Source organism: Zea mays, chromosome 7, assembly GCF_902167145.1.
Source record: "Zea mays cultivar B73 chromosome 7, Zm-B73-REFERENCE-NAM-5.0, whole genome shotgun sequence".
NCBI classification, from domain to species: domain Eukaryota; kingdom Viridiplantae; phylum Streptophyta; class Magnoliopsida; order Poales; family Poaceae; genus Zea; species Zea mays.
Window position 1 is genome coordinate 168,240,776 of NC_050102.1, and position 19,719 is coordinate 168,260,494.

Consider the following 19,719-nt stretch of genomic DNA (forward strand, 5'->3'; position numbering starts at 1 on the left):
GTCTGCTCAGTCTGGAGCACCGGACTGTCCGGTGCGCCAGGCTGGCTCGAGCGAACTGGCCGCTCTCGGGAATTCACCGGCGACGTACGGCTATAATTCACCGGACTGTCCGGTGTGCACCGGACTGTCCGGTGAGCCAACGGTCGGCAGGGCCAACAGTCGTCCGCGCGATCTGCGCGGGACACGTGGCCGAGCCAACGGCTAGAAGGGGGCACCGGACTGTCCGGTGTGCACCGGACATGTCCGGTGCGCCAACGGCTCTCTGGCGGCCAACGGTCGGCTGCGCCGTTTAAGGAAAGAAATCGGGCACCGGAGAGTGTCCGGTGCGCACCGGACTGTCCGGTGCACCAGTCGACAAAAGGCAAGATCAGCCTTCCAAATTTGCTCTCAACGGCTCCTAGCTGCCTTGGGGCTATAAAAGGGACCCCTAGGCGCATGGAGGAGGACACTAAGCACACTTACAACATTCCTAAGCACCAAGTCATCGATTCCGCGCATTTGTTTCTTTGTGATAGCATATAGAGATCTTGTGGAGTTGTGATCTCATTGGGTTGTGTTGCGAGCTCTTGTTGCGACTTGTGTGCGTGTTGTTGCTCTGATTTGTGAGTCTTGTGTGAGTTGCTCATCCCTCCCTTACTCCGTGATTCTTTGTGAACATCAAAAGTGTAAGGGCGAGAGGCTCCAAGTTGTGGAGATTCCTCGCGAACGGGATAAGAAAAGAAAAGCAAAACACCGTGGTATTCAAGTGGGTCTTTGGACCGCTTGAGAGGGGTTGATTGCAACCCTCGTCCGTTGGGACGCCACAACGTGGAGTAGGCAAGCGTTGGTCTTGGCCGAACCACGGGATAACCACCGTGCCATCTCTGTGATTGATTTATTGTGGTTATTGTGTTTTGACTCCTCTCTAGCCACTTGGCAATTATTGTGCTAACGATTAACCAAGTTTGTGGCTTAAGTTTTCAAGTTTCATAGGATCACCTATTCACCCCCCCTCTAGGTGCTCTCAACAACCTCAGCCCCAACTCCATCTCGCAAGCCGCCATCTTCGTAGCGGTGTGCGAAGGGTATTTGGGGATCGCCCCCCACTGGGACTTGTGGACTCATCTCTTTTCCACGGAGCTCTTTGCTTCGCCGACGGGGGAGAGAAGGGTCCACGCGGCAGTGCGGGCCGGCGGCTGCATCCTCCAGCTGAGGTAGTCGCGGGCGTCGCTGTACATTCCCGCCATCCTTGCGCCCTCGAATAAAGGGTGGCAGCGCCGGTGGTTCTACCTCCGGAACGACGGCGAGATGCTCCCGCTGTTTTCCCAGCGAGTGGTCACTGTTGCCGCTGATGCTTGGCGCCACGGGACCCCGCACGACAGCCAGAAGAACCTCGAGCCCCTTCTCAAGGCCCTGGAGGCGCTGCGGAAAGGGGGACTCACCGCCGCGGGAGTGATTGCCGCCATCCACCGCCGGAGGGTGCTTCCCTTGGTGGAGCGGCGGTTGCCGCTTTGGGAGATGACGCCGGAGGCCGACTTGGAGGGCTCGCGGATGTCCTCGGATCCTCTTCCCATCGACGTTCTCCACACGCGGGTGGCCGTCGCGTTGGGAAAACCGGACGCTAGCGCCTTCTCCCAGCCCTTGATGCGCCCCGACCAAGGGTGCGTGACCCTGGTGAGTGTCCGCTCCTTCCTTCTCCTTGCGTCGGGTTGCCCCTGGTTCTTACGATCAGGACTTCCATCCATCTCTAGGAGGTAGGGTGGCACAAGCCTTCCCGGCCACGGGTCCCGGAGGATGCAGTGGACCGAGCAGCACGCGGGTTGCCGCGGAGGAGAAGAAGAAAAAGAAGGACGCGGAGAAGGCCCGGGCCCGCGAGCGGATGCGGGCCCGAGACGCCTTGGAGAAGCTCCATCGTCGGCAGGAGAGGGAGGGGCTCCCGTGGGAGCCGTCGCCGGAAACGCCTGACGACGACGACGATGATGAAGGTGATGACGAGGATGACGACATGGCTGCCCGCCTCGGCTTCAGCCCGGGCTTGAGGCCAGGCCAGGAGTCGTCAAGCCAGCCCCCGAGTGGGCTGGTGCCGTCAGTCCCCGGAGTCGGGACGCCGAGGTCTCGGCCCGAAGAGCGGGGGCAGACCGAGGCCGAGGAAGTTGAGGTGACCCCGGGGTGTCAGGCCGAGGCGTCTGTTCCCTGAGAGCTGTCGCCCACGCTGGCAGCGCAGGAGAGCAACCCTCAGGTCGCCGTGGCAGCGCCTGGGCAGTCCGTCTCCCGGGCGTCCAAGGTGCCCAAGGCGAGGGTGGTGCCGAAGCAGGCGGCGAGGCGGACCTCGGCGGTGCCTTCGGGGGTCGAGATCCGAGAGACCTCTCCTCAGGCACGGTTGATCATGGCCCGGAGCGGGTAAGTATCTTGGAACGTCTTCGTCCTAGCTTCTCATTCGTATGTCCCGACCGCGACTTTTCTTTCCTCCTCAGCAAGCGAAGCCATGGCCTGACCGATCTGGCTCCCCGGAAGGCCCTTAAGACGGCGTCGGCTTCCGCAGCTGGTGCCGCGCCGGGCCTCACTGTTCAGCTGACCTTCTCGCAAGGCGCTCCACAGCTGGGGGCTCAGGTGGCACCAGTCGCCGTGGAGCGATCTCTCGAGGTCGGCTCTTCTGCTGAGGCGGCCATCGTGCTGGAGGAGGCGGCTGGCGCGGATGTGGCCTCGGGCCCACCGGACATGCCATCGGTGCTGGCACCTGTTGCTGCTGAAGCCGCTGCCGACCCAGTCGGGGAGCGACCTGTTGCTGCCGACGCTGAGATGGCCGAGGCATCGGCGCTCGGTGCCTCGGAGGAGGGGGGCATGGAAACGCGATCCGTCCCGCCGAGCGGCAGCCTTGTCCCTGTGCGGCGGAGCTCCGAGGGGCGGCGCCAGTTGCTCCGGTTCCGGACCCGTGAGGCCTCAGATCCCTTCTTCGTTCTTGACGATGAGCGGGAGGAGCAGTCTTGGGACGAGCTCCGCGAGTGTGCCGAAGCAACGGTGGGGTCGCTCCGGTCGTCGCTGGAGGTCTTCTGCAGGGACATCCCCAAAATCCTCCAGGTAATGGTTTCAGGCATACCTTTTTTTTGTGACCAAGGCGTCTTTTGTGACGCCCCGCTTCCTTCCCTCAGGATCTGACGGATCTTGGCGCCGCCAAGTCGTCGTTCATCCGCCACGAGGTCGATATCTGGGGCTCGCTGCGATCCCTGAGGACCTCGCTCGCCGGGGCTACTGCGCGCCTCTCTCAGCAGGGCGCCGAGGTGGCGGACCTTCGGTTGCTCTGCGCCGATCTGAGAGCCGAGGCGGCAGCGGCATGCGCAGAGGTGCAACGACGGCAGTCGGAGTTCGACCAGGTCGCCAATGAGCGACACCAATCTCGGGGCCGGGCTACCAAGGCCGAAAGCCGGGTTGGAGCCCTTGCAGCAGACCTAGCCGTAGCCCAGGCCGCAGCCTCGGAGCAGCGTGCCCGAGCCGGAGGTATGTCCCGGCCATTTTCGGTTTTCGTTTCAACTTGTTTCCTCCGCTTGTGTTTGAGACCTTGCGTTCTGGCTGTTCGCAGAGGGAGGCCCTTGATGAGTCCGCCAGGGCGCTTGCCGGGGTGGCCGAGCAGAGGGAGGCCGACCATGCGGCCATGTCCGAGGCCGTCTCGGACTTCTGCCGGGTCTTTGGCTTCGGTGACGTCCCCTCAGGGAGCTCCCCTCAAAGTCGCCTGCAGGCCTTGGGCGATCACGTGCGCGGCAGACTCCGCGAGGCGCTACACCACGGCGTCAGGCGGGCCTTTGCTGTGCTCGCTTCCCACTACGTCGTGGATCTGGAGCGGGTCAGCGAGGGATATTGTCTTCCTAACGAAGATGAAGCTGCCTTAGCTGAAGTCCAGAGGCTCGACGCGGCCGCCGCGGGCCCGAGCGCGGTGCTGGCGACCACCTTCGAGGCAGAGATCCTCCCGCCTACACCGTCGTCCGAAGCCGGGGTGGACTTTGCCGAGGGTGGGGACGAAGCCGAAGGCACGGCTCCTTCTCCGGGCGGCGCCTAACTCTGTTGGGGCAGTTTCCTTTGAATGCACGTGTGTCTTTTGCGGCCGCTGAGGCTTGAACACTTTATTATCGTAGTATAAAGTCGTGCCCCTTTCCCTTTTTATTTTGCGTGTCCGGCTCCGCTCGTCAGTAGCAGGGTGGCTTGCCCAAGTAGGAGTCATTTTTCGTGGTAGGTGACGAGTGAGGTATCCGTAACCCAGAGGCGTAGGAGTCCCTCGGCTCAGTCAACCTTGCCACTTACATGCACCTGCATTCGCTTCTTGGGGTCCTGCTACCGACATAGCCGGGGGAACGCGGAAGCCTTTTTTGATTGAAAATTTTGACGTGGAGGGGGCTCCCCCCTTTTTAGCCCCCGAGGGAGGGTCGGGCTTTGCCGAGGCAAGGCTGACCCTTCCTTGATGACCAAATTTTGCGTGGGAACGAGGTATAGGAACAACTTGAAAACATCTTAAGGGTAGAAGCGACGTAGCTGTTGGATGTTCCAAGTGTTGGTGTAAACCTCGCCCTGACTGTTGGCCAGCTTGTTAGTTCCGGGCTTCAGAACTTTGGCGATGGCGAACAACCCTTTCCATGGGTGTGTGTAGCCCCCGGGTGCCTTCTGCAAGGGGCCAACGAGGTCCAGACCCCACACAGCAAAAGGCCAGGTGATGGGTATCGTCTGCAGAGCCTGAGCAGGCAGGTGGGCCTGCCTTGCGTAGAACTGACGCCCTTCGCAGGTGCGGACAATTCCAGTGGCGTCGGCCACCACCGTCGGCCAGTAGAAACCTTGTCGAAAGGCGTTTCCGACGAGGGCTCGAGGTGCTGCGTGATGGCCGCAAGCCCCCGAGTGTATCTCTCGTAGGAGCTCCTAGCCTTCGGCGATGGAAATGCATCGCTGGAGGATGCCTGAGGGGTTGCGATGGTAGAGCTCCTTCCCGTCCCCCACCAAGACAAACGACTTGGCGCGCCGCGCCAACCGCCGAGCTTTGGCTCGGTCGAGGGGTAGCTCTCCTCGGTGGAGATATTGCAGGTACGGGGTCTGCCAGTTTCGATTTGGCGTGACCCCGCTTCGCTCCTCCTCGACGCGCAGTGCCTCACCCTCGGGGGCCGAGGGTACCTCGGGCTGAACCGAGGGTGCCTCGGGCCGAGCTGAGGGTGCCTCGGGCCGAGCCGAGGGTGCCTCGCACTGAGCCGAGGGTTCCTCGGGCTGGGTCGAGGGTGCCTCGGGCTCGGGCGTGTCGTCGATCTTGACGGAGGGTTGATGCAGGTCTCAAGAGAAGACGTCCGGGGGAACCGTTGTTCGCCCCGAGGCTATTTTAGCCAGCTCGTCCGCAGTCTCGTTGTAGCGTCGGGCGATGTGGTTGAGCTCGAGCCCGTAGAACTTGTCTTCCAGGCGCCGAACCTCATCGGTCATCGCAGTAGGCTTCCATCTTCGGGTCGCGGCAGTGGGAGTTCTTCATGACTTGGTCAATGACGAGCTGCGAGTCGCCGCGAGCGTCGAGGCGTCGGACCCCTAGCTCGATGGCGATTCGCAACCCGTTGACCAGAGCCTCGTACTCAGCCACATTGTTGGACGCCGGGAAGTGGAGGCGTAGCACGTAGCGTAGATGCTTTCCGAGGGGCGAGATGAAGAGTAGGCCTGCGCCGGCCCCTGTCTTCATCAGCGACCCGTCGAAGAACATGGTCCAGAGTTCCGGCTGGATCGGAACCGTTCGGAGCTGGGTGTCGACCCATTCAGCCACGAAGTCCGCCAAGACCTGGGACTTGATGGCCTTCCGAGGGGCGAACGAGATCGCTTCGCCCATGATTTCCACCGCCCACTTTGCGATTCTACCCGAGGCCTCTCGTCACTGGATGATCTCCCCCACGGGGAAGGATGACAACACAGTTGCCGGATGAGACTCGAAGTAGTGTCGCAACTTCCGCCACGTCAGGATCACCGCGTACAACAGCTTCTGAATTTATGGGTAGCAGATCTTGGTTTCGGACAGTACCTCGCTGATGAAGTAGACTGGCCTCTGAACGGGCAATGCATGCCCCTCTTCTCGTCTCTCAACCACAATCGCGGCGCTAACCACCTGAGTGGTCGCGGCGACGTAGATCAAGAGGGCTTCTCCGGCAGCGGGGGGCACCAAGATGGGCGCGTTCGTGAGGAGCGCCTTCATGTTCCCGAGGGCTTCCTCGGCCTCGGGGGTCCAAGTGAAGCACTCGGCCTTCCTTAAGAGGCGGTACAGAGGCAGGCCTCTTTCGCCGAGGCGTGAGATGAAGCGGCTCAGAGCCGCAAGGCATCCCATGACTCTCTGTACGCCTTTCAAGTCCTTGATGGGCCCCATACTGGTGATGGTCGCGATCTTCTCCGGGGTACCCCGAAGACACACTTCTCGGGATTAAGCTTCACGCCTTTCGCCTTGAGACATCGGAATGTCACTTCAAGGTCGGAAAGGAGGTCGGAGGCTTTCCTCGTCTTGACTACGATGTCATCGACGTAGGCCTCGACCGTCCGGCCAATGTGTTCGCCGAACACATGGTTCATGCACCGCTGGTACGTCGCACCCGCATTCCTCAAGCCGAACGGCATGGTGACATAGCGGTACATGCCGAAGGGTGTGAGGAAAGAAGTCGCGAGCTGGTCCGACTCTTTCATCCTGATTTGGTGATACCCTGAGTAGGCATCGAGGAAAGACAGGGTTTCGCACCCAGCAGTGGAATCCACGATTTGATCGATGCGAGGCAGAGGGTCGGGAACCTTCGGACATGCTTTGTTTAGACCAGTGTAGTCTACACACATCCGCCATTTCCCTCCTTTCTTTCTCACAAGCACAGGGTTAGCAAGCCATTCGGGATGGAATACCTCTTTGATGAACCCTGCCGCCATTAGCTTGTGGATCTCCTCGCCTATGGCTCTGCGCTTTTCCTCGTCGAATCGGCGCAGAGGCTGCTTCACGGGTCGGGCTCCAGCTCGGATATCCAGTGAGTGCTCGGCGACATCCCTCGGTATGCCGGGCATGTCCGAGGGACTCCACGCGAAAACGTCGGCGTTCGCGTGGAGAAAGTCGACGAGCATTGCTTCCTATTTGGGATCGAGCTCGGAGCCGATCCGGATCTGCTTGGAGGCGTCGCTGCTGGGGTCGAGGGGGACAGACTTAACCGTCTCCGCTGGCTCGAAGTTGTCGGCGTGACGCTTCACGTCTGGCACCTCCTTAGAGAGGCTCTCCAGGTCGGCGATGAGGGCCTCGGATTCGGTGAGGGCCTCGGCGTAGTCCACGCACTCCACGTCGCATTCAAACGCGTGTTTGTACGTGGGGCCGACGGTGATGACCCCGTTGGGGCCCGGCATCTTGAGCTTGAGGTAGGTGTAGTTGGGGACGACCATGAACTTCGCGTAGCATGGCCTCCCCAGTACCGCGTGGTAGGTTCCTCGGAACCCAACCACCTCGAACGTGAGGGTCTCCCTTGAGAAGTTGGAAGGCATTCCGAAGCAGACGGGGAGGTCGAGTTGTCCGAGCGGCTGGACGCGCTCCCCAGGGATGATCCCGTGGAAAGGCGCAGCGGCTGCCCGGACCGAGGACAGATCAACACGCAGGAGCCCGAGGGTCTCGGCGTAGATGATGTTGAGGCTGCTGCCTCCGTCCATGAGGACCTTGGTGAGCCTGACGTCGCCGATGACGGGGTCGACGACGAGCGGGTATTTCCCCGGGCTCGGCACGTGGTCGGGGTGGTCGGCTTGGTCGAAGGTGATGGGCTTGTCAGACCAGTCTAGGTAGACTGGCGCCGCCACCTTCACCGAACAGACCTCCCGACGCTCTTGCTTGCGGTGCTGAGCCGAGGCGTTCGCCGCTTGCCCACCGTAGATCATGAAGCAGCCGCAGACCTCGGGGAACTCTCCTGCCTGGTGATCTTCCTTCTTGTCGTCGTCGCGAGCCCTGCCACCCTCCGCGGGTGGCCCGGCCCTGTGGAAGTGGCACCGAAGCATGGCGCACTCCTCAAGGGTGTGCTTGACGGGCCCCTGATGATAGGGGCACGGCTCCTTGAGCATCTTGTCGAACAGGTTGGCACCTCCGGGGGGTTTCCGAGGGTTCTTGTACTCGGCGGCGGCGACAAGGTCCGCGTCGGCGGCGTCGCGTTTCGCTTGCGACTTCTTCTTGCCCTTCTTCTTGGCGCCGCGCTGAGTTGACGCCTCGGGGACGTCTTCCGGTGGGCGGCCCTGGGGCTGCTTGTCCTTCCGGAAGATAGCCTCAACCGCCTCCTGGCCAGAGGCGAACTTGGTGGCGATGTCCATCAGCTCACTCGCCCTGGTGGGGGTCTTTCGACCCAGCTTGCTGACCAGGTCGCGGCAAGTGGTGCCGGCGAGGAACGCGCCGATGACATCTGAATCAGTGATGTTGGGCAGCTCGGTGCGCTACTTCGAGAATCGCCGGATGTAGTCCCGGAGAGACTCTCCCGGCTGCTGTCGGCAGCTTCGGAGGTCCCAGGAGTTTCTAGGGCGCACGTACGTGCCCTGGAAATTGCCGACGAAGGCTTGGACCAGGTCGTCCCAGTTGGAGATCTGCCCCGGAGGCAGGTGCTCCAACCAAGCGCGAGCGGTGTCGGAGAGGAACAGGGGGAGGTTGCGGATGATGAGGTTGTCGTCGTCCGTTCCACCTAGTTGGCAGGCCAGCCGGTAGTCTGCGAGCCACAGTTCCGGTCTCGTCTCCCCCGAGTACTTTGTGATAGTAGTCGGGGGTCGGAACCGGGTCGGGAACGGCGTCCGTCGTATGGCGCGGCTGAAAGCCTGCGGACCGGGTGGTTCGGGCGAGGGACTCCGATCCTCCCCGCTGTCGTAGCGTCCCCCACGCCTGGGGTGGTAGCCTCGGCGCACCCTCTCGTCGAGGTGGGCCCGACGGTCGCGGTGATGGTGCTCGTTGCCGAGGCGACCCGGGGCCGCAGGCGCTGTGTTGCGCGTGCGCCCGGTGTGGACCGAGGCTTCCCGCATGAATCGGGAAGTCGCGGCGCGATGTTCTGAGGGGTACCCCTGCCTTCGGGAGGTGGATCTCTCGGCCCGTCGGACCGCGGCGCCCTCCACGAGATTCTTGAGCTCTCCCTGGATTCGCCGCCCCTCGGTGGTTGATGGCTCCGGCATCGCGCGGAGAAGCATTGCTGCGGCAGCCAGGTTCTAGCCGACCCCATTGGAAGCGGGTGGCGGCCTTACCCTAACATCGTCGGCGATGCGGTGCTGGAAACCCTGGGGTAGATGACGCATTTCCCCGGCCGTAGGTTGGCCCGCCCATTCCTGCCCGACGTCCCGGCAGATTGGCTCAAGTGTTCCTGCTCCCTCGTCGAGCCTGGCCTGCACCCCGCGGATTTGCTCGAGCTGTGGGTCATGACCCCCCGCCTGAACGGGGACCACTGCTAGCTCCCGTAGGATGTCAACGCGAGGCACAGACCTAGGGAGATCACCATTCTCCGGCATACCAAGATGGTTGCCTTCGGAGGGACCCCCTAGATCGACGTGGAAACATTCACGACTTGGGCCGCAGTCCTCGTCGCCGAGGCTGCGGCTACCGTCGGAACAGTCGGAAAGGCAGTAGTCGCATGCGGTCATGAAGTCCCGCATGGCACTGGGGTTACCAAGTCCGGAGAAATCCTAACAGAAGTCGGGCTCGTCATCTTCCTTGGACCCCGAGGGCCCGTAGGTCGAGACGTCCGCGAGCCGGTCCCAGGGTGACCGCATACGAAATCCCAGAGGGTTTGGACTCGCCTCTACGAGAGCGTCCGCCAAAGCGAAGTCGCTTGGCGGGTCAAGGCTGAATCCAAAGGGCGTGAGATGGGAATCGGTCGGTACCTCTTGGTCGACGGGCGGTGATGAAGTCACGTCAGGGACTGACTGCACCGTCGTCTCAGGTATGAGGGTGACGCCCAGCAAGCCTTTCGCGAGCATGCTGGCGTCGTCCGTTTGCTCGGAATTGGCGTGTTGCGGGGAGACAGCGCTCGTCTTCATCTCAAACGCGAGGTCGATGCCCGACGCGCCCCCCGTTGGGGCGCCGGCACCGTCGACTTGCTCGACAGACGACGAGGTGCCGCCTCCTGCTTGGCCTTGGTTGCCCCGCCTCCTCCTCCGTCGGCGGGGGAGAGGGTGGGGTGAGCTCGAATGTCGCTCTTCCACCACGCGGGGAAGACGTCGCCGATTCCGCCGCCGACGGGCGGGCTGTCGACCGCCATTGTCGCTGTCGCACGGCGGGGGAAGGAGTATCATGTCGTAGCTGCCGTCGAGGGACATGAACTCAAGACTCCCGAAACGGAGCACTGTCCCGGGCTGGAGAGGTTGCTGGAAACTGCCCATCTGGAGCTTGACGGGAAGTTGTTCGTCAACACGCAGCAGGCCCCTACCTGGCGCGCCAACTGTCGGCGTTTCGAGACCGGGGGTCCCTGGGCCGACGAGTGAAATGTCGCTGCGTGCCCCAGCCCAGATGGGTCTGCGCGAGGCCGAGCGCGAAGGGGGGAGGAAAAGCAGCCGGAGACGGGCGTGAGAGAGGTGGAAGTCCCGCGGCCTTCGTGTTCATCCCGCGCCCAGGTCGGGTGCGCTTGCAGTAGGGGGTTACAAGCGTCCACGCGGGAGAGGGAGCGAGCGGCCTCACACGAGCGACTGTCCCGTCCTCGTCCCCGCGCGGCCAACCCTCTGTAAGAGGGCCCTGGTCCTTCCTTTTATAAGCGTAAGGAGAGGATCCAGGTGTACAATGGGGGTGTAGCAGAGTGCTAACGTGTCTAGCGGAGGAGAGCTAGCGCCCTAAGTACATGCCATCATGGCAGCCGGAGAGGTTTTGGCACCCGGTTCGTGTGGTGTCGTGGCCGTCGGAGGAGCGCTGGAGCCTAGCGGAAGGACAGCTGTCGGGGCTGTCGAGTCCTTGCTGACGTCCTCTTGCTTCCGTAAGGGGGCTGAGAGCCGTCATCATCATAGAGCGTGCGGGGCGCCATCATTACTTTGTCTGGCGGAGCGAGCCAGATGGGACGCCGGTCTTGTTTCCCGTAGCCTGAGTCAGCTTGGGGTAGGGTAATGATGGCACCTCCTGTTGACGTGGCCGGTCCGCGCCCTAGGTTGGGCGATGTGGAGGCTCCTCCGAGGTCGAGGTAGAGTCTGTCTTCCGCGGCCGAGGTCGAGTCCGAGCCCCTGGGTCGGGCGAGGCGGAGACCGTCGGCTGAGGCCAGGGCTGAGTCCGAGCCCTGGGGTCACGCGAAGCGGAGTTCGTCGTCTTCCGGGGCTGAGCCCGAGTCCGAGCCCTAGGTCGGGCGGAGCGGAGTTCGCCGTCTTCTAGGGCTGAGCCCGAGTCCGAGTCCTGGGTCGGGCGGAGCGGAGTTCGCCGTCTTCTGGGGCTGAGCCCAAGTCCGAGCCCTGGGTCGGGCGGAGCGGAGCTTCCTATGGTGCCTGAGGTGGGGCCTAACTGCCTGTCAGCCTCACTCTGTCAAGTGGCACAACAGTCGGAGCGGCGCAGGCGGCGCTGTCCTTCTGTCAGGCCGGTCAGTGGAGCGGCGAAGTGACTGCGGTCACTTCGGCTCTGTCGACTGAAGGGCGCGCGTCAGGATAAAGGTGTTAGGCCACCTTTGCATTAAATGCTCCTGCAATTTGGTCGGTTGGCGTGGCGATTTGGTCAGGGTTGCTTCTTGGCGAAGACAGGGCCTCGGGCGAGCCGGAAGTATGTTCGTCGCTGGAGGGGGGCCTCGGGCGAGACGGAGGTCCTCCGTGGTCGGCTGTCCTTGCCCGAGGCTAGGCTCGGGCGAGGCATGATTGAGTCCCTCGAATGGACCGATCCCTGACTTAATCGCACCCATCAGGCCTTTGCAGCTTTGTGCTGATGGGGGTTACCAGCTGAGAATTAGGAGTCTTGAGGGTACCCCTAATTATGGTCCCCGACAATAATAAAATTTGTTACCTTAAAATTAGCATAGAGCAGGCTTCCGGCGATATGGTGTCGTTGATACCTACAGAGGTCCGCTTCTAGTTTTGGCAGCCCAACGCTTTTGGAGAGGGTTCTAACAACTTTGGCCTCGGTGCGGTTCCGAAGGCATCTTAGCTTCCCTTCGTTGACCCCACCAAATAGCGTAGCCCCTGGCTTATATCCGCAAGATATGGCATATTTTTTCAACTCTTCTTTTTCGGCACCTGTTAGCTCTTGTCCAAGCAAATCTTGAAAGTTAAAACTTTCTTCTTCTAAAGTGTCATCGATCTGCTTCTTTCCCTTTCCAGTTGTCGTGGTTACCGCAGCCACATCAGCTTCTTCCTCAACCATTTTCAGGAGAATATTGTCAATAACTTCAAGGGTGGTTTCCAGATTCGAACCTTCCGTGGTCCCAGCTTCGGCCCCAGTAGCTTCGGCATCGCCGGTTTCAGCTTCGGTGGTTTCCACTCTGGAAGCTTCGGCTGCGGCGCCTTCGGCTTCAGCGGTCTCGGCAAAAGCAATTTTTGACACTGTCGCCGGTGGTGGCGTCTGATGAATCACATCTGCTATTTGAATAATTCTTCGTTTTTTCGGCAGTGCAGGACTTTCTTCTGCCGAAGCTGTTTTGTCCTTCTGAAAAAACTTTGTCAGTTCCGGCGCCAGCGGACTTAGCTTGACAGGCAAGGGTTCAGTCATTACCTTCATAATCTCTTCTACTTCGGCAGCAGAAGGCGTTGCAGGAGTGTCTTCTTCTCGAACCAACGTTTTTGGTTCTGGAGATGCAGTTTTCCTTTTTCTTGCAGCGGCCACCTTCGGCTCAGGGCTCAACTTTTCAGGACTCAGCGTTTCAGAAATCTCCTTTTTCTTTTTGGCCACTTTGGTGCTCTCTTCGTCAACGGCACTGGCAATTATTTTTCTCTTCGGGCCACCAGCATCTCCGCCCAATCGCCCATAATCAGGATATTCAAAGCCTATAGCATCAAGTACTCTGTTTAGCCTTCGTTTCGGCCGGGTGCCGAAGGCTGCTGTCATCAATTGGTCTTCTTTTTTAGAGTAATTTCCAAGAATTTCAGTACTCATTATTTCGATTGTATCAAGCCATTCTTGGCAGGGTGCCTTAAAATATTTCTTGAATTTATAAGGATAGGGTAGTCGGACAAGCTCCCCCTCTTTCTTCTCACCTTTAAGCTTCGGCATAGCCCATTCCTTCATAGTTGGAAATACTTTGAAAGCCAGAAATTCCTGCACCAAATCCCTAGTGCCAATGTGCTCTGCAATAATTCTGAATTCAGCCAACGCCGTTTGGGTTGGACCTTCTGGTGTCATATTGCACTGGGGTCGGGTTTCTCCGAAGATTAGTTCAAGCGGACTCTGTACAAGCTTCTTCTTGTCGTCATCAACTTTGACGTAGAACCATTCTGATTTCTAGCCTGCCGGCCACTTGCTTCGATAGCTGATCACAGGAAATTTTGTAGTTTTCTGATATGCAAAGTTGTAACAACCAAAATTTTCATGTAGCCCATCCTTTCTGGCCTTAGTTTGGTAGTGTAGCTCGTGCACTCGGCAGAAACCTTCGGCAAATGGCTCCACTGCTTGGCTTCGGAGAGCCCAAATATAAACACTAAGCCTAACAATAGCGTTAGGAGTTAGTTGGTGAAAATAGATCCCAAATTTTTCAGCACATCGGCAATCATCCTATTCAAAGGAAATCTCAAACCAGCTTTGAGGAAACTCTTAAAAATCACTATTTCATCTTTTTGTGGCTTCGGGGTAATCTCTTCCCCACCAAAGCGAATCATCTTTTTCTCATCTTCACTGAAGTAGCCCGACTTCACCATCTTTGGGAAATCAGCCTTCGAGATAGTCGACTTCCCGAAGTCCAGATGACTAGGCTTGCTCGGTACTGCGATATTGTAATCATCGTCAGTACCAGCCTCCTCAATATCTGCTTGTTCTGCTTCAGCAGCAGGGATGTCTTCTGATGTCATCAATCCAGATCGCTTCATTGCTTCAGAGATAGGAACAGTTTCCGCACCTTCGGCTTCGTCTCCCTCGCGCTCAACTCTACCAGTAGAGCGCACTCTGGCTATTTAATTTTGAATTTCGTGAAAAATGTCTTGGAAAATAATAACCTTCTCTTCCGAAGCTCTTCTTCTGACGAAGCAAACACCAAATTGGAGCTTCGTTTGAATGCGAAAGTCAAGCTTCGGTTATGGTTAAAAATTTTGGCAGCAAAACAGTGCAATAGCAATGAATGCTGTGATAACTTCACACCTACCCGTCTGTTTATATAGTGCTGCAGGTAAGAAGGTAAATCGCCAGAATTTTTACACCAGGCAAACAGTTGCTCGCACCCGCTGAACGGTGGGCCGCAAAAACCAGAACAGTGAACCTGCATGGTGGGACCGCTACACGCTCGAAAGTTGTATCGTTTCTCGACAACGAGCTCAGGGAAGGTGTTTTTCGGACCTTCGGCTTCCTGAAGCCTAAGAGATTTTTTTCACGGATCAAGCTCGTTATGAAAAACGATCTAGCACCGCGAAGGGGCTACTGTTGAGACCATGCTTCGTCACCGAAGGTCCTGCAAAAAGAAACAGCTTCGGCTGAAGCTGCTTGAACATGCTGCCGAAGACGCCGTTCACGAAGCTTCGGAACTACAGCATATCCGAAGACGAAGGGTCGAACCGACTTAAAGATAAAATGTCCTTTTTAGTCTTTAAGGGTCTGAGTCGTTGTTGTAAACTTTTATGAGGGGCATAATCGTAATTCCTCATAAGCTGTGTCCTGTGCCTATAAATAGTGAACAATATTCCTTTACTGTTCACGCATTCCTGTAATTGCTAACGCATCACTCGGGAATTATTGTTTGTCAAGGCAAAGGTATAATGTACCTAAACGTTGTATTCAAATATCTTAAATTCATATAATAAGATATGTGAATGATGTCATTTATTTTCAATGTATTTATCTTTAATGTTCCATGTTTTATTTTACTTTGTATTATCCTTATAAGTTTAGTTACGAAGGTGAAACCTTCGTAATATTATGTTCGTGACCTTCGTCCGAAGTTCATTAAATCCTTGTGGAGATAATGCTTCGGCAGACGAAGGGCATTGATATTTAACATTTTATGTTGCCTTGTTCTTAATCCATAGCATTTGAGAACAAGTCTCCAACAGGTGTCAAAGGTTCAGCACAAACCAATAAAAAGATTAAAGTTAGGGTTCAAAAGAAAGGAGCAAAAGAAACCGAAAAGAACCCTAGTCTCGCGCACCGGAGTGTCCGGTGTGCCACCGGACAGTGTCCGGTGCACCAGGGTGGATCGTCTTCAAACTCTTCACCTTCGGGTTTCTGAGGCCGCGCTCCGCTATAATTCACCGGACTATCCGGTGTGCCAGCGGAGCAACGACCGCCAGTGCAACGGTCGACTTCAACGGTCAACTGACAACTGAATAGTGCGCGGACAGTTCGCACAGGGTCAGAGCAGGCGCCTGAAGGCGCATCGGACAGTGAACAGTACCTGTTCGGTGCGGCACCGGACTGTCCGGTGCCCCAAGATGTCAGAGCTCCAACGGTCGAAACCGTCAGAACCCTAACGGTTGGGTGACGTGGCTGACGCACCGGACAGTGTCCGGTGCGCCCATCAACAGCAGCCCTCCCCAACGGTTGTTTTGGTGGTTGGGGCTATAAATACCCCCCAACCACCACCATTCAAGGCATCCAAGCATTCAGTACTCCTCATTCAATACAAGAGCAATACACAACACTCCAAGACACAAATCAAAGCCTCTGATCAAATCAAAGTCCACAATTCAACTCTAGTTTTTAGAACTTGTGAGAAGATAGACTTGTGCTCTTTTGTTGCTCTTGTTGCTTGGTTGGCTTTCTTCTTTGTCTCATTCTTACTCTCAAAGCCTTGTAAGCAAAGCAAGAGACACCAATTGTGTGGTGGTCCTTGTGGGATCTAAGTGACCCGGGAAATCAAGGAAGGAAGCTCACTCGGTCTAAGTGACCGTTTGAGAGAGGGAAAGGTTGAAAGAGACCCGGTCTTTGTGACCACCTCAATGGGGACTAGGTTTGCAAGAACCGAACCTCGGTAAAACAAATCACGTGTCATCCGCTTCATTTGCTTGTGATTTGTTTTTGCCCTCTCTCTTTCGGACTCGACTCTATTTCTAACGCTAACCCCGGCTTGTAGTTGTGCTTAAAGTTTATAAATTTCAGATTTGCTTATTCACCCCCTGTAGGCGACTTTCAGTTTCCAATATCGATCGTCATTTGATACACCGATTGACAAAAAATCGAAAACCATTCCAGTAACATAACAAGGATTCAGAAGCAGAGATGTATGTGCATTACACACTCGGCAGAAGGCGACATTGGATCAAGTGTTGGATCATGCATCAGTTGATATTCACTATCCAAGATCAAATCACGGAGCAAGAAAAATGACAAAACAAGATTGGAGGGGATCTGTAGTTACTCAGTGGTGGCAATAGGATTATTGGTTTGATTCTGCCTGCGAGCCTCAATGCCTTCAGAAGAGGGAGTTTGGTATCCTCATCGCAACAATTTAATCCACACTCGAATAGGGAAAAGGAAGCAGGAAAATAAACCGTCCAGAGAAAAAACTTCGAATCACAAATAAACGAGACCCAAAGAGAGAAAATAGATGGATCTATTCAACAGAAAAATCTGCATAAAGATCGATCTCGTGTACAGAGAGACCTGTGATTTGATATGTTGAGCTTGAATATTACCCAGTCGTCACTGCCATCGCACTTGAGACTTGATGCAAAGAACTGATTACGACAAACGGAAAGAAGATGGAACTGCAGTACGACGAAGAGAAAGAATGATTGATCCACTATCTGGAGGGGGTTCTAAACCTAGACCCAACAGATTTGGCTTGATGTCAGATGGATTGAGGCGAGGTGTTTTGAACCTAAACAAATCCACGACCGTCGTGCACGACAGAGCATATCTACGCAAAAAAACGGAGAAAGAAACTAACCTCCGGGATCGGGCGGAGGAGCACCTAGATGACGCCAAAGGAACTGGACGCGTCGAGCGTGGAGGGCGGTGAGACATCATGCTGGTACTATGGAGCGCGCACCCGGTGCGTTGAGCAAGCTTGTAATCGGGCATGGCCTTCTTGGCGGCGCGAACTCGGCGAGAGGCCGTCGAGGGATGTGCGCCCTGCTCGGCACACTTGGCGGCTGGGGCCCACGGTTGCGGCGTCGGATCGGCCTGTGGAGGAGTCGCTCCTCGGCGAGGTGGCCCTGTCCATGGAGTCGTGCGCCCCGCTCAGTGGACTCAACGGCGGGGCCTGCGGCTACAACGTACGGTCGGCTTGCGGCTGCAACATTGGCGAGTCACCCTCGAACGGGGAGGTAGCCCTGTCCATGGAGTCGTGCGCCCCGCCCGCGCGGACTCGGCGGCGGGCCCTATGGCTGCGGCGTTGACCCTGTCCATGGACTCGACGTACTCGGCGGCGGGAAGGGACCCTAAACGACGACCTCGGGGGCGTCGGCGGCCTTGGCCTCGTGAAAGCAACGAACGAGCGCGGGTAGGACGTGGGAGTTATCTGGTGGAAGTTATCGCGAGCCGCGCGCGTCACAGCGAGACGGACGGGGGCGGAGGGATCGGTGCCTTTGAGCGGGCGTGGGAGGGAGGCAGATGTGGGGGCATGGCAGGGGCGTTGGGTGTGGACGTTGACGGTGGAGTCTTAATAGAGTAGTATATATTAACGTTGACCCGACCGCAGATCTCAGGGTTGAAATACCTAATTTTCTTACTAAATGTGAACATAAATTGTTTTTGCGAAAAGGATATTTAAAAAAACGCCTGGCTTGCCCTGCAAGTCCCAGCGACAACAGTGAGTAGAGATGGCAACGGGTACAAACCCGCTGGGTTTTGCCGTCCCAAACCCGTACCCGTGAAAAATATCTATGCCCATTAAAAACCCCGTACCCATGACGGGTTTGAGATTTTTCCCAAACTCGTACCCATCGGGTTAGCGGGTACCCATGGGTTACCCGCGGGTTTCATGTCCAATATACTTGTTCTTCTCATAATCAATAAGTATCGTAATGATTAATGATATCATGATCCAAAATCTATGTAATGAACAACGAGTTCATGTTTGGTATAAAAATTATTAATAGAGGGAATGAAATACAAATAATAAGTTGTATAATTAAGTGACCTTGCACTAAGTTATCCATCCACCACATATATAACGCTAGTAAAAACTATAATAGCAAGCAAGCAACACTCTCACCGACTATTGATACATTCACCAATTGATAAAAAATATGAAGTAAATAAGGAATAACAAGTTCCTTGTTCGTTTATAAAATAAAATGACAATGTACACTAAGGTTTGGTCGGGTTTAAAAAACCCACGGGTTCACGGGTTTGGGTACTATAGGAACAAACCCGTACCCATAAACCCGTCGGGTATAGATTTATACCCATTAACAAATCTATGAGTATGAAAATTTACTCAAACCTGTACCTTAATAGGGTAAAAACCCACCGAGTTTCAGGTTTCGGGTACCCGTTGCCATGTCTAACGGTGAGAGTGAGACACTGACAGTCACACTGTTGCGGCATCCGATGCGTCCCGCATGGCGCGCTGGAGGTGGGATCGGGTCGCCGACGCCGTGGATGTTGGTGTTCCTGCACAGCCTGTCCCGTCCCCTCCCGGCCCGTCTGGCGTCTGCTACTCTGCTGCTTGCCTGCTTGTCCGTAGCCCGTTTCCGATTGGGCGGACGGTGGTCCAAGCTCAAGCCATGTACATGGACGGGTCGGGGACGAAATCGCGTCGCGGCTCTCTTCCTCGCGATCGACTGAAACGCGAGGACATTTGTCAGACAAGTCTTTTTCATAGAGGAGAGCGCACTTGAGTACTGTACGTACTTGACAAGGGAAACCTAAGCTGCTCCGCTCTCGTTTGTTTTGTTGCCGTCAACGACCTGGGAAAAAAATGAAGGCGATTGTAACAAAAAAAAAAGCATAACAATCATCCATTACTACATTTTTTTGCCAGTACAAACCGATGCCCTTGTTTGGTTATTCACATTATACATGTATTGAATGTGATTGAAAAAAAAACTATGTCTTTTTTGGTTATTCCCATTATACATGGATTGGATGAGATTAGAAAAAATTTAGAAAAACTTTGACTTCTTTGGATTTAAACTCATCCAATCTCACCTAAACCATATGGATTGAGAGCTAACCGAACATACACGTCCTCTCTGACGAGCTAGAGGTGGACAGATTCTTGCTCTTGCTGATAAACTGGCGCCTTGACGCAGCATGAAGTCACCGGCTGAGAACAGGTGCTCCAAATAACCGGCGGCCCCACCGCCGAAGCGGCATGCACGGGGTCAAGGAAACCAGTCAGCATGACGACCTTTCACACGGAAAACTAGAGGGGGAGGATACACCGAACCAGAAGAGGCGTCACAGCCTAGTAGTCCAAAACGATCGCCTGACGACGGGAAGGTGCACGAGTTGGAAGGTTAACTGGAAGCTTTGAGCCTTTGACGAGATGAAAAGGACGATTTAGCGGGCGCACCTCACCTCGACGTTGGCAGATTCTTTAGGCCTTGTTTGTTTCCGTCGGATTGCACCTGGAATCGTTCCAGCTAATCAAAATTTATATAAATTAGAGAATCAATCCGTTCAGGAATCGTTCCGACCCACCAATCCAGCAGAAACGAACAAGGCCTTAGTCACTTTGCCACGGCACGCATCGAAAGCGACCGGGATGCACAGCAGCGGCCACA

The 19,719-nt window shown here is 56.4% G+C and overlaps 3 non-coding genes and 1 pseudogene across 3 annotated transcripts; 1 reads left to right on the forward strand and 3 right to left on the reverse strand.

Annotated features, from left to right (window-relative positions):
* The first annotated feature begins 4,582 nt into the window (after positions 1–4,582).
* LOC103634354 (uncharacterized) lies at positions 4,583–16,713 on the forward strand (annotated as a pseudogene).
* On the reverse strand, positions 16,247–16,344 carry LOC111589857 (small nucleolar RNA snoR31). The gene has a single exon (XR_004851688.1). It is a non-coding gene; the product is annotated as a small nucleolar RNA snoR31 (small nucleolar RNA).
* LOC111589908 (small nucleolar RNA R30/Z108) lies at positions 16,400–16,494 on the reverse strand. Its single transcript, XR_004851713.1, has one exon. It is a non-coding gene; the product is annotated as a small nucleolar RNA R30/Z108 (small nucleolar RNA).
* On the reverse strand, positions 16,592–16,698 carry LOC111589850 (small nucleolar RNA Z107/R87). The gene has a single exon (XR_004851682.1). It is a non-coding gene; the product is annotated as a small nucleolar RNA Z107/R87 (small nucleolar RNA).
* Positions 16,714–19,719: the final 3,006 nt, after the last annotated feature.